Source organism: Malus sylvestris, chromosome 17 (assembly GCF_916048215.2).
Source record: "Malus sylvestris chromosome 17, drMalSylv7.2, whole genome shotgun sequence".
Lineage (NCBI taxonomy): Eukaryota > Viridiplantae > Streptophyta > Magnoliopsida > Rosales > Rosaceae > Malus > Malus sylvestris.
In genome coordinates, this window is record NC_062276.1 from 7,419,102 (window position 1) to 7,431,359 (window position 12,258).

At 41.1% G+C, this 12,258-nt stretch overlaps 1 pseudogene; it reads right to left on the minus strand.

The window, feature by feature from the left end:
- Positions 1-6,135: 6,135 nt before the first annotated feature.
- Positions 6,136-8,742, minus strand: LOC126611483 (F-box/LRR-repeat protein At3g26922-like; annotated as a pseudogene).
- Positions 8,743-12,258: the final 3,516 nt, after the last annotated feature.

A 12,258-nucleotide genomic window follows, 5' to 3' on the forward strand; every position in this document is an offset into this window, starting at 1 on the left:
ATTCCCTAATGGGATATTCCCTAACTGAATATTCCCCATAAAATGTTTGGGCCGGTTAGGGTTTAGGGTTTGAAAGGTTAAAGGGTAAAGTGGGCTGAAGGCCCTAGGTTAAAAGGGTTTGGGTTAGGCATTTTAAAAGGGTTGGGCTCACTGAGCTTAGTAGCCCTACCCAAGGGTCTTTGGGCTCCAGAAAAATAAATAAACTAAATAAATAATTAAATGGGTTCAGGTTTTGGGGGTTACATGCCTAAGGCCCAAGTTTTAAATGGCCCAAAGGCCTAAATGACAAAGGGTTAGGGGTTTCTGTTAAGAGGGTTGGGCCTGCCTAACTCCACACATAAGTCACCGGACCTAAGGAAGAAAAAGGCAGGAAATTCAGTCGGAAACCTCCCTAGCTCTGACGGAGCTTGAAACATCACCATTTCAGTAATTCAAAAGACTAAAATGAAGCCCAGAAGAATAGGGAGTCGAATTATACCTATTGGAGGCCGTGAAAAGGCCGGAGTTGGCCGAAAAGTGGCCTGAAAGCCACGGGTATTCGCTGAAATCTGGGTTTAGTTCTCCGAGGTGGTTTTCCTGTGTCAAAACGTCCCCAAGACAACTTATTTTCATTAAAACCACCAGAACATTGAAAAGGAAGAATGAGTGATGGTATTTCGAGCCTCACCTAGTCGGGAACAGTAGAACTCGCCGGCATGGTTTAAGCAACCTATAATCAAGATGTAGAAATGTTGAAGAAGATATTTCTCACTATATTTTAACTGACAGTACATTGAGATATATATAGTCACTAAGACTCTTTACATAAGTGACCTTATCTTCTACAACTAATTACACAAATACCACAACTAACTATTTACTGTTGTAACTAAATTGTGACTGGGTTAGGTCTCTCAATACACCCCCGCAAGCTGAGCTTGGGATCAATTGAAGAAACAAGAGGAAGCTTGGACTTGAGAGCAGCAAAACGACTTTTGGACAGAGACTTGGTGTGTATGTCAGCAAGCTGATCCTGACTACAAACAAAGTGAACCTTGATGAGATTAGCTAAGACCAACTCACGAATATAATGATAGTCAATCTCCACATGTTTAGTTCGGGCATGAAAGACCGGATTAGAAGCAAGAGAGATGGCGGAAATGTTATCACACCAGAGAGTGGGAGCCTGAGAGAGAGGAAAACCAAGGTCACGAAAAATTTTACAGATCCAAGTCAGTTCAGCTGCAGTGTGGGCTAGAGATCTGTATTCCGCCTCTGTGGAGGACCGTGCCACAGTAGCCTGTTTCTTGGCACTCCAACTGATAAGATTGGATCCGAGAAAGACATTGTAACCACTAGTAGAACGGCGATCAAAGAGACAGCCAGCCCAGTCTGCATCGGAGAAGGCTGTGAGATTAGTGGTACCCTGTCTGAACCACAGACCTTCAGAGACAGTACCCTTGAGATAACGAAGAATCCGTTTGGCAGCTTGCATGTGTTGGTCTCGAGGAGCATGCATGAACTGACAGATTTGATTCACAGCAAACGAAATATCTGGACGTGTCCATGTCAAATACTGTAAACCACCAACAATGGAACGATACTCAGTGGGATGAGAGAAAAGAGGACCACTGTGATCCAATTTGTTAGAGCCAAGGGGAGTGCAGCAAGGCTTCGCACCAGCCATATTAGTTTTCCGGAGAAGATCAAGTAAATACTTTGTTTGATGGAGGAAGAGACCTGTGGAAGATCTATGAATTTCTAAACCCAGGAAGTAGTGTAGTGGACCCAAATCCTTGACTGGAAAAATAGTACCGAGATTTTGAATGAAGAGACTGCATAAGGAAGAGTCAGGTCCAGTGACTAATATATCATCTACATACACAAACACCATGACAGGAGTAGGACCAGGGAGAACAAATAAGGAAGCATCTGAGGAAGATTGCTGAAAACCAAGCTGAAGAAGAGCTTGAAACAGTTTGTCAAACCAAGCCCGAGGGGCTTGTTTGAGACCATAAAGGGATTTCCTTAATTTGCAGACATGATGCGGCATAGAAGGATCAGAGAAACCGGGAGGCTGCTGCATGTACACATCTTCCTTCAAATCACCATGAAGAAAGGCATTACTGATGTCTAACTGATTTAGAAACCAATTGAACTGCACAGCAAGAGACAAAAGGATTCGAATGGTGACTGGTTTAGCCACAGGACTGAAGGTCTCTTGAAAATCGATACCTTCCTGTTGATGATACCCCTTTGCAACTAAACGAGCTTTAAAGCGCTCAACAGAACCATCAGGTTTCTTCTTGATTCGGAACACCCACTTGCAGCCAACCACATTGTAGGAGGAAGATGGAGGAACAAGGGTCCAGGTGCCTGTTGATTGTAATGCATTAAACTCATCTTGCATGGCAGATCTCCAATGAGCATGTTTGGATGCTTGCAGATATGTAGATGGAATAAAGTCAAGATCAGATGGAAGAGGATGTTTGGTAGCTGCATAAACTTTGGGCTTGAAGATACCAGCTTTGGAGCGAGTGAGCATGGGGTGAGTATTGGAAGGGGGCAGGGACATAGTTGTTGCAGGAGAAGATACAGATGCATTATTCAGAGAATCTGTACTTGGAGCAGCAGTAGGAGAAATGTACTCTGGAGTATGGCCAACGTGTAGACTTGAATCTGGAACCAAAGGGCCATGAAGAACACCAGGATGTTGAGAAACGAAGAACTGCAGATCAATGGGAGCGGTAACAGAGTCTGAAGACAGACCAGGAATGGTAGGAGAAGACTGAAAAGGATATGTTGCTTCATCAAACTGCACATGTCTGGAAATGTAGAGACGATTAGTGACTGGATCAAGGCATCTATAACCTTTGTGCTGTAAACTGTACCCCAGAAACACACAGCTTTTGCTTTTAGCGTCCAGCTTGGAATGAGTATAAGGTTTGAGCCACGGGAAACATCGACAGCCAAAGACTTTGAGTCTGGAGTAATCAGGTGGCTTGAAGAAGAGTAATTCCCAAGGAGATGTAGAGAGGCCAGAGATTGGCAACCTGTTAATAAGATACACAGCCGTGGAAAAAGCTTCCACCCAATAAAGATGTGGAACATTAGAAGCAACCAGTAATGTGCGGGCAGTTTCCACAATATGGCGGTGTTTTCTTTCAGCACAGCCATTTTGTTCAGGAGTGTGAGGACAGGTTAAACGATGAATAATACCATGAGTGTGAAGAAAAGACTCAAACTGAGCACCAATGAATTCACCCCCTGAATCTGACTGCAAAATTTTGATTTTATTTCCAAGGAGATTTTCTACATATTGTTTGAATACAACAAAAGTAGAATAGGCATCAGATTTTGCCTTTAATGGAAATAACCAACTATATCTACTGAAATCATCTACGAGCAACAAGTAGTACTTAAAGCCACTAGGAGAAGTGATGGAGGCAGGACCCCAAATATCACAGTGTAGTAGTTGCAGACTGTGAGTACTTGTAGAACTGGCAGAACCAAAAGGAAGCTTGTGACTCTTAGCTAAAGCACAATCTGAGCAGAAAAGATCACCAGCAGGTTTGCCTTGCACGACAAGCTTATTTCCTGAAAGAACTTTGCGAAAAATAGAGGAAGATGGATGACCCAATCTTCGGTGCCAAATTTGGACAGGAGCTTTGACACTTATTAAAGCCGAGGGTGATGAGGAGGTGGGATGACTAGAGCCTTGAAGAGGATAGAAGCCATCTTCAACTCGTCCCCGCAAAAGCGTCTTCCCCGAAACTCGATCCTTTACAGTGGATCCATCAGGGTCAAGAGTCAAGGCACAATTATTATCTTTTAAAAATTGATAGGCAGATAATAAGTTGTGTTTCATAGCAGGTACATGTAAGACATTACGCAACTTGAAGGAAGTATGAGATGTATCTAAAGAAGAGATACCAATATTGTGAATAGGCAGACCTTTACCATCTCCTATATAGACCTTGTCTTCACCAGTGTAAGGAGAGGCAACAGAGAGATTTGCAATGTCATTCGTGATATGTGAGGTGGCTCCAGAATCCAATAGCCAAGATGGGGATGGTTTGGATGAGTAGTGAGCACAAAGAGCAGCAAGTTTGGCTGGTGGCACCCGTCCAAAGATCTCAGGATTCATCCTATCAAAACAATCAATTGCTTCGTGGCTGGTGGAACCACATATTTGACAGGTGGTCTTGTGATTGGATGAAGAACCTTGGTTGTTAGATCGGGAGCCTTGATGAAAGGTACGAGGCTGACTTGTACGATAAGTACCAGTGGAGTTGCCTCGTGAATTACTGACATTTCGATTGCCTCGGAAAAAATTGCGATTGTTCCGGCCTCTGTTAGAATTATACCGAGAAGAAGATTGAAGAGGCTGACTATATGCAGCAAAAGCCTGCGAAGAAGGCGTTGGGAGCAAAGGTGCTTGAGACTGAACAGAGAAAGCTTGAAAGGGCTCCGTAGAAGTGGGAGACAGAGTGTGCTTGCGACGAGCCAGGGAAAGCTCTTTGGTCAGCAACAGACCATGCAATTCATCAAGAGAAGTAGAAGACAACCGCAGCATGATGGAGTCAATAAAGGACTCAAATTCATCAGGAAGACCGTGAAGCGTTGCTGCAATGAGATCACGATCAGATACAGTGGCGCCAGCAGCATTGAGAGAATCCGAAATTTCCTTGATTTGCTGTAGATATTCCGAGATCGATTGAAATCCTTTTTGAATCAATTGAAGACGAGAACGAAGCTAGTGAATGTGAGCTTCAGAGACGCCACCAAAGCGTTGTTCAAGCTTCTGCCAAAGTTCTCGAGATGTGGACACTCCTACCGTGAAGGGAATGAGATCTTCGGATAAAGTCGAGTTGAGCCAAATCAAGAGGTTTTGGTCTTTTTCAAACCACTGCTCAAATGCTGGATTCAGGGAGCGATCAGGGAGAAGAGGAGCCGGACATGGCTCAGTACCGTCGACGAGGCCAAGAAGTTTGTATCGGCGCAAGATCGGAGCAAATAACGCACGCCATGGAAGGTAATTGGTGCGTTTGAGCTTGATAGGCACCATGCTACCAATATTTTGGATTGTTAGAGACATATACGAGGTCTGAGGATTTGCAGAGAAATTAGGGTTTGGCGACGGAGACGAAGAGTCAGAGGGGGAGGCCATGAGATACAAGTGCAAGATGCGAGAGAGGAGGAAGAATCAAAGACAGAAAACACAAGATCGATCACGAAATCGATCAAGAAATCGATCGAGAGAGAGAGAAATCGATCAAGAAAGCCCCAAATCAACGAAATTGTAAGAAAAATCAGATGTATCACCGACTTAAAATTGAAAGAAATTGTAGACAAAAGCCACCATGACAGATCAAGAACAGGGATCGGAATACCAAATCACTGAAGAAATCTGATCAATTTGAACAGAAATCAGAGAAGTAGAGCGGAAGAAATGGAGGATCGAATGCCGGTAGGCTTATGGCGATGAAACCATGTAGAAATGTTGAAGAAGATATTTCTCACTATATTTTAACTGACAGTACATTGAGATATATATAGTCACTAAGACTCTTTACATAAGTGACCTTATCTTCTACAACTAATTACACAAATACCACAACTAACTATTTACTGTTGTAACTAAATTGTGACTGGGTTAGGTCTCTCAACCTATAATCAAGAGACATCTCTCGTCACTATTATCCTGATTTTACATAGCAACCTATAATCAAGAGACATCTCTCGTCACTATTATCCTGATTTTATATATTCTTCCACAGTGGTTTAAGCAGCTTGGATGAATGGAGGAAACCTAACACGGGAGCTGATAGGTGTAAGAAAATATAAAGTTTTTCAATCTAACTCCAGTGTTTTTATTTTTCGCATCCTAAGCTGTTCTACTAAAACCTCTACAGCCTGTACCTTGTTCAAGCGAAAAGCTTGTCATCTTAACTGCACTCTCCAGTTCTTCTATATCGGCCTCAACAAGAATCTTCACCACATTTAGGTGACAAGATAAAGAACTCAAAGTTCGGGCTTCAGTTTTCCTAGCATTGCTCTTCAGCCAGCATCGTCCAACAAAATTTTATTCCATTTCGAACTCTAGCTTTAGAATAGATAAATGAATCAATCGGTAGGTGAACTGAAAAGCACATATTGTAGGAATTTGGAAGTGGTATTTTAAAATATAAAAGCATGCTGAACATGATGGAAACACGATTGGCAACCCTAGCAACTATCTCCAACAGAAACATGCCATTTCTATGAAGAAATGAGACGGAAAATAATCGTAAGCAAAACTCGGATAATATTTGATCCATGCAATTATCATCTAACCTAAGAAATAAGACGGAATTTGGCTAAGGCGAAGGATTCCCAATTTAAATCTCAGAGTCATTTGGTGTCGCGGAGGAGAGAGTACTTCCAAGTTTGTGAATCCGTTTTATACAGAACGATTGGGGGAACCGGCTTCAGAACTATTCCGTACTCGCCAACTTCGCCAGGAACAAGTACAATCTTTTCTAGGACAACTCCTTGCTCAGTCAAGATTTTCACAAAATTACCTTCATCTTCTGTTCCTATATACGGTTTGATTGTAACTTGCTTGAGACTTGGGATGCTGAACTCAACTGGTTTATTTAACAACTCTTCTGGTAAACTCTCCTGGGAATTGGAAGATCAAGTTTTAGATATGCAGCACGGAACATAAAATAGAAGGATAAACAATAGCAACAATGAAACATCAAGCATTGCTATAATTACATTTGTAAAAATACTCACGTCTTCCCCAAACTTGAAAGGGTATTCTAGAATCATTGTCTCGAGATTGGGACAATGTTTAAGCAGTGCAGCCATGCCAATGAGATCATGCTTGGTAAACCCTGTTTGTAGCTCTAAGAGCTTCAGGTTGTAGAGCATAAAACTTTCGGGGAAGGAGTCCATTGATGTCAGAAACTGAGGGCATATGAAAAGAAAACAATTAGGAATATAAGAAGGTGTTTAACTACGTAATCCCATTAAAAACCAGTGGTTATCATATGTAGGGGAAAAAATCCAAAGAGGCTAAGCAGCAAAAAGTGAAACTTGAAAAATCCCCCTATATAGTCTCATAATATTTCACTCACACCGTTCTTAATGAGTGCTCCGTACCTGTTATGAGAGAGTAAAAACAAATTGCAGTGCAGGCAATGAGGAACAATAAGGCGAGTGGAGTTTTACATTTCTTAACGACTCACCTTTGGTGTCACAATGCCAGCAGCAGAAACATAAGTGCAGGATATATGGTCTTAATAAACTTATATATTGAAACCTAATGACCAATTGGTATCCAATTCGCTCGGTCTAGACCAAATGTTCTGCAACAATGAGCAGAGTTTCAACAACTACTTACCTTTTCCATCTTTCAGTCGACTCCAAGATTCGGTGACAAGCTAAAGCCTCACTTATCATTATCTATCAACGTTGTCTCTATCAATCTCATTCCAAAAAACACAGCTATACCACCAGATCCGAAAACACAAGAATTTAGCCTATCTATGACTATGAGAAGCTTTCTTCATGATCAGAATACCAACCATATGGCAACATATTACTCAAATCTCAGACATAATTACCACAAACAAAAAAAATAACGACAATTAAACAACCTAAAACCACGATCGAGCTCGAAAAGCTATAATTGATCAGAACAGAGATGACAAATAAATAAATATTACCTTAAACCACCAGTTTAGTGTATCGAGATGCTTTAGATTTGGCGCTTGTTCAATTAGCTTAAGTGCCTTACTCCACGAGTCATAGTACTGTTCCATTATGTTCACAATCTGGACACGAAAATCAACGAGAGACGCAGCACTCTTGAGGACAACCTTGTAAAAGCTACAGCAATCGAAGCTAATCGAACAAAGATTTGGGCAATCAATCGAAAGAGTCTCTCTGATTTCGGAATCATAGAAGAACCCAAATGCCAGCCTCTTGAGCCTTTTGCTACATATCTTCAAACGACGATGACCCCAACAGTTTTGAAGCTCCAAATCCTCCAAATTGGGGCAACCCAATATCAAATCACTCATCAACTGGTCCTGCAAACAAACCTCATCGAGAAGCAAGCACCGAATTGTCCAGAATCGCATGGTGGACAATTTCGCCGGCAAAGTAAGATAACACCGCGTGAGGCTCAATTTCTCAACACACCCATTTCTCAGAACAGAGAAAGGGAAATCGTATCGGTGATTGCGGGTTTCGTCGTTGTGAAAGTCTCTGTGGATGAAGAAGTCGAGGTGGAGCTCCCGGGCGCGGAGGTGGGTGACGGCGGATCGCACCCAGGAGTCGACGTGGGAGTGGTAGTGACCGTGGAAGATGAAGGAGAGGCGGAAAGTGTGGACGGGAGAATTGGGGCGGGAAATCAGAACGCGATCGACGAACTCGGCGTAGAACTGGCGGGTGTCCAACGGCAGCTCGCGCGTCGGGAAGAGTTCGAAGTTGAAATCGAGGAAGGGGATGCGGGACCAGAGAGGGCGCCATTTTTGGGAGATGAGGGAGGTTTGGACGGAGTCTAATGTGGGGAGGAAGGTGAGGATGTGGAGGAGGAGGTCCTCCGGCAGATCGTTTAGGCTTCGGTTTTGATCGCTTGCCTCCTCTTCTTCCATCTCCTCTCTCGTGTAAAATGCTCCTGCAATCGGGGAAACATTTTTAATTGGTAATTTGCATTTTTTCTACCTCCAATTTTCAGCTTTTCCTACTTCTACTCAGAATCTGTTTTGCAAGTGTTTTTGAGTAGTTATCAAATATAGCCAACTATTAGTTTTTAATTTTAAAAAGATTAATTTTTATAAAAAAAAAGTTAAATATCACTTTTTTTTTAGATAAGTATGATATTCATAGAGAAATACGTACATAATCAAGGCTAGGGTGCTAACAATGGACTTCAATAAAAACCTTATCGGGGCTCTCAATCCGATCGAAGAAAAAAAGAGTGTTCCGCACCAATTAACTATTAAGACTATCCTTTAATAATAAATCATTAATAAAATCAGGAGGTTTTTCAAACCAAGAAAGTAGATGATCAAGTGTAAGACTCAACCGTGCAAGTTGATATGCCACTTTATTCGTCCCTCTAGGTCAGAAAGAAATCTTCCATTGCTTAAACCCCTGAAGGATATGCCGTGTATCCTTAAAGAGATGACCATGCAATGCTGATCCGGCATTCTAAATAGTAGCTACCACCAATAGAGCATAACCTTCCATCTGTACATGTTCCTCACTCCATCGTTGAGCAAACACAACTGATGCCTGTGTAGCTGCATGTAAGATCCCACATCGCCCAAGGGAGTAATCCTTATATGTATATTCTCATCCCTACCTAGCACGAGGCCTTTTGGGAGCTCACTGGCTTCGGGTTCCATCGGAACTCGGAAGTTAAGCGAGTAGCGCACGAGAACACTCTTATGATGGATGACCCACTGGGAAGTTCTCGTGTGAGTTCCCAAAAAACAAAACCGTGAGGGTGTGGTTGGGGCCCAAAACGGACAATATCATACTACAGTGGAGCCGAGCCCGGGATGTGATGGGGCCCTAGGCCGAGGGAATGATCCTTATATGTATATTTCCATCTTTACCTAGCACGAGGCCTATTGGGAGCTCACTGGCTTTGGGTTCCATCGGAACTCGGAAGTTAAGCGAGTAGCGTACGAGAGCACTCCCATGATGGGTGACCCATTGGGAAGTTCTCGTGTGAGTTCCCAAAAACAAAACCGTGAGGGCGTGGTTGGGGCCCAAAGCGAACAATATCGTGCTACGATGGAGCCGAGCTCGGGATATGGTGGGGGCCTGGGCCGGGATGTGACACTACAGCTTCTGCATGCATTGCCGAACCAATCTCACACTCTCGACTCACCATTGCAGCCATGAAAACTCCTGTGGCATTTCGAACTACAACCACAATACCCCCATATGAACCATTCTTCTCCCAAGCAACATCTTAAATAAACAAATATACTCTTAAGCTTTAAACTTAATAAACTAAAAAATAAAAATCCTATTAGATGAAGAGTTCTCACAGCTAAATCTAAATAATGGTGGAGACCTAGTGAAGGCATCGAATGTTGGTGGAGACTTATGCACCCCTTAACGAAGGTGATCATAGATGGTTAATTTCTTGTATTTTTTTTTTCTCATCTACGTTTTCTCTTTGCTTTTGTAGTTTCTCCCTTCGATTATATATTTATCGAAGAATGAACTGTCCATCTTTGTAACGTTATTGATCTAAATTTTCCTTTAGATTATATGTGCTTTGTATTTAATTTTCCACACCTTTGCATTATTAAGGGTGTTGTCCGTATCCGAATTATGTTTTGAAGGTTATCATTGACTGGTAGTGAATCGAGAGACTGTTGTATTGTTAGAAAGTGTAAAAAGCATATTAGAATAATTAGGTTTATTTTTGTCAATGGAAGGTCATCATTTGCTTGCTGCTATATGAAAATAATATATTGCCCTTCTTCATCTATTCATGATTATCTTTACCATTGCTTGATGTATTGTACCATCTTCCCCGTCAACTATTGGATTTCCAAAAGGAAACTTATTCAGTTACTAGTAGCCGAAAGATTGGTGTGACATTCCGTCTCAAGATTTATTATATTTTATTTTCAGTAGTAATGAAATGATTAAAATGCCCCTGAGATGCCATGTAAGCCTTCCACGTGAACCTAAGTTTTCTCTTTATTTTTCCACTTTTATTTTACTATTTTTGAATAATACTTATTTTTACGAACACGTGAACGCAATCAGAAACGATTTAATTACATTTCCTTTTTATAAGAAATAAATTCAAACCTTTACATTTCCTACTATATTTCTATAAGTAAGTAGCAAGACTCATATTTAATTTTTAATTTTGGATTTGAAATCCAATCCTCTTTTTTATTTTCACTTCCTTTGCTTTTTCCCTCCTCCATGGATTTGAATCCTTGCAGGATCCCCTCCTTGGGATCCTAGAGATTAACGAACAAGGACTGTTGATAAAAAATCATGTGGTCACAATTTTTTTCTTTTTTATTTTTTTCACGCAAAACGATGATATTTTACTTTTAAAATATAAAAAACATTTAATTAGGACCGCACGATTTTTTATCAACGGTCCGTGTTCGTTGATCTCTAGGATCCCAGGGAGGGATCCGGCGAGGATCCAAATCCATCTCAGCCAACCCCTCTCCTGAGTCTTTTCTCACACATCACTCTCTCTCTTTCCACTCACTTGCTCTCATCTCTCAACTCTCTCGCGTAGCTCTCACACCCTTTCTTTTTCGGATCCTTCTTCTTTCGAGTCGGCATCCTAGCTTCCCCGGAGTTGGCGTGGTGGCTTCCCCGACGTTGGTAACCGGCAACGTCATAGTCGTCGTTCTGAAAAATAGGATCTCTAGAAACAAGCAAAAAAATTGAAGAAGAAGAAGAATAATTGAAGAAGAAGATTGAAGAACAAGAGAAAACAAAAGCAAAACTGAAGAGATGAAGGAAGAAGAAGGATTCGGAGAGGATCCTATCCCCTTTTTTCCCCATTTTCAGCCGACATCATCTCTCTCTCTCCACACCATGGTAAAAAATATCCATAATATCCCGATATTTCGATCGAAATTTTTGTGTTTTTGGACTACCGATATTTTTTTGAACTACCGATATTTCCGATATCATCGATATTTTAAACCTTGCAAAGTCACTCATGTATCTTACCATACAATGTATAAAATGTAAATATTGTAATAATTCATTATATATAAATGATTATGGTGTGTTTAAACTTCTTTCATTAATTACTACATATTTTCTACACTCACAATGTTTGCCAGCTCGCTATATAATCAACTTAAATCAGTTATATCTATCATGCAATGCATTTCCTTCCATTTTTTTGTGATAAACTAATAGATAATTGACTAAATAAACATCCTGCAAAGTTTCCATAAAAATTTTCAAGTTTTTCTTATAATTTCCGTAGTTTTTATTCAATTTTTATCAATATCGATAATATCTCAATATTTCTATCGAAATTTCCGTATTTTTGGACTACCGATATTTCCGATATCATCGATATTTAATACCAAAGTAGTGGTCTTTGCTCTTTCTTGCAGACACTACAGTTACTTTTGCAGTCATCATCTGTACTGCTGCAATTACTTTTCCCCATAAAAATTTTTTTTAGAAAAATGAAAGAGTATTTTATAATGTTGTGTATATAGGTGGCGTTGACCCATGTAGAACCCAGACGATGATGATGGGGTC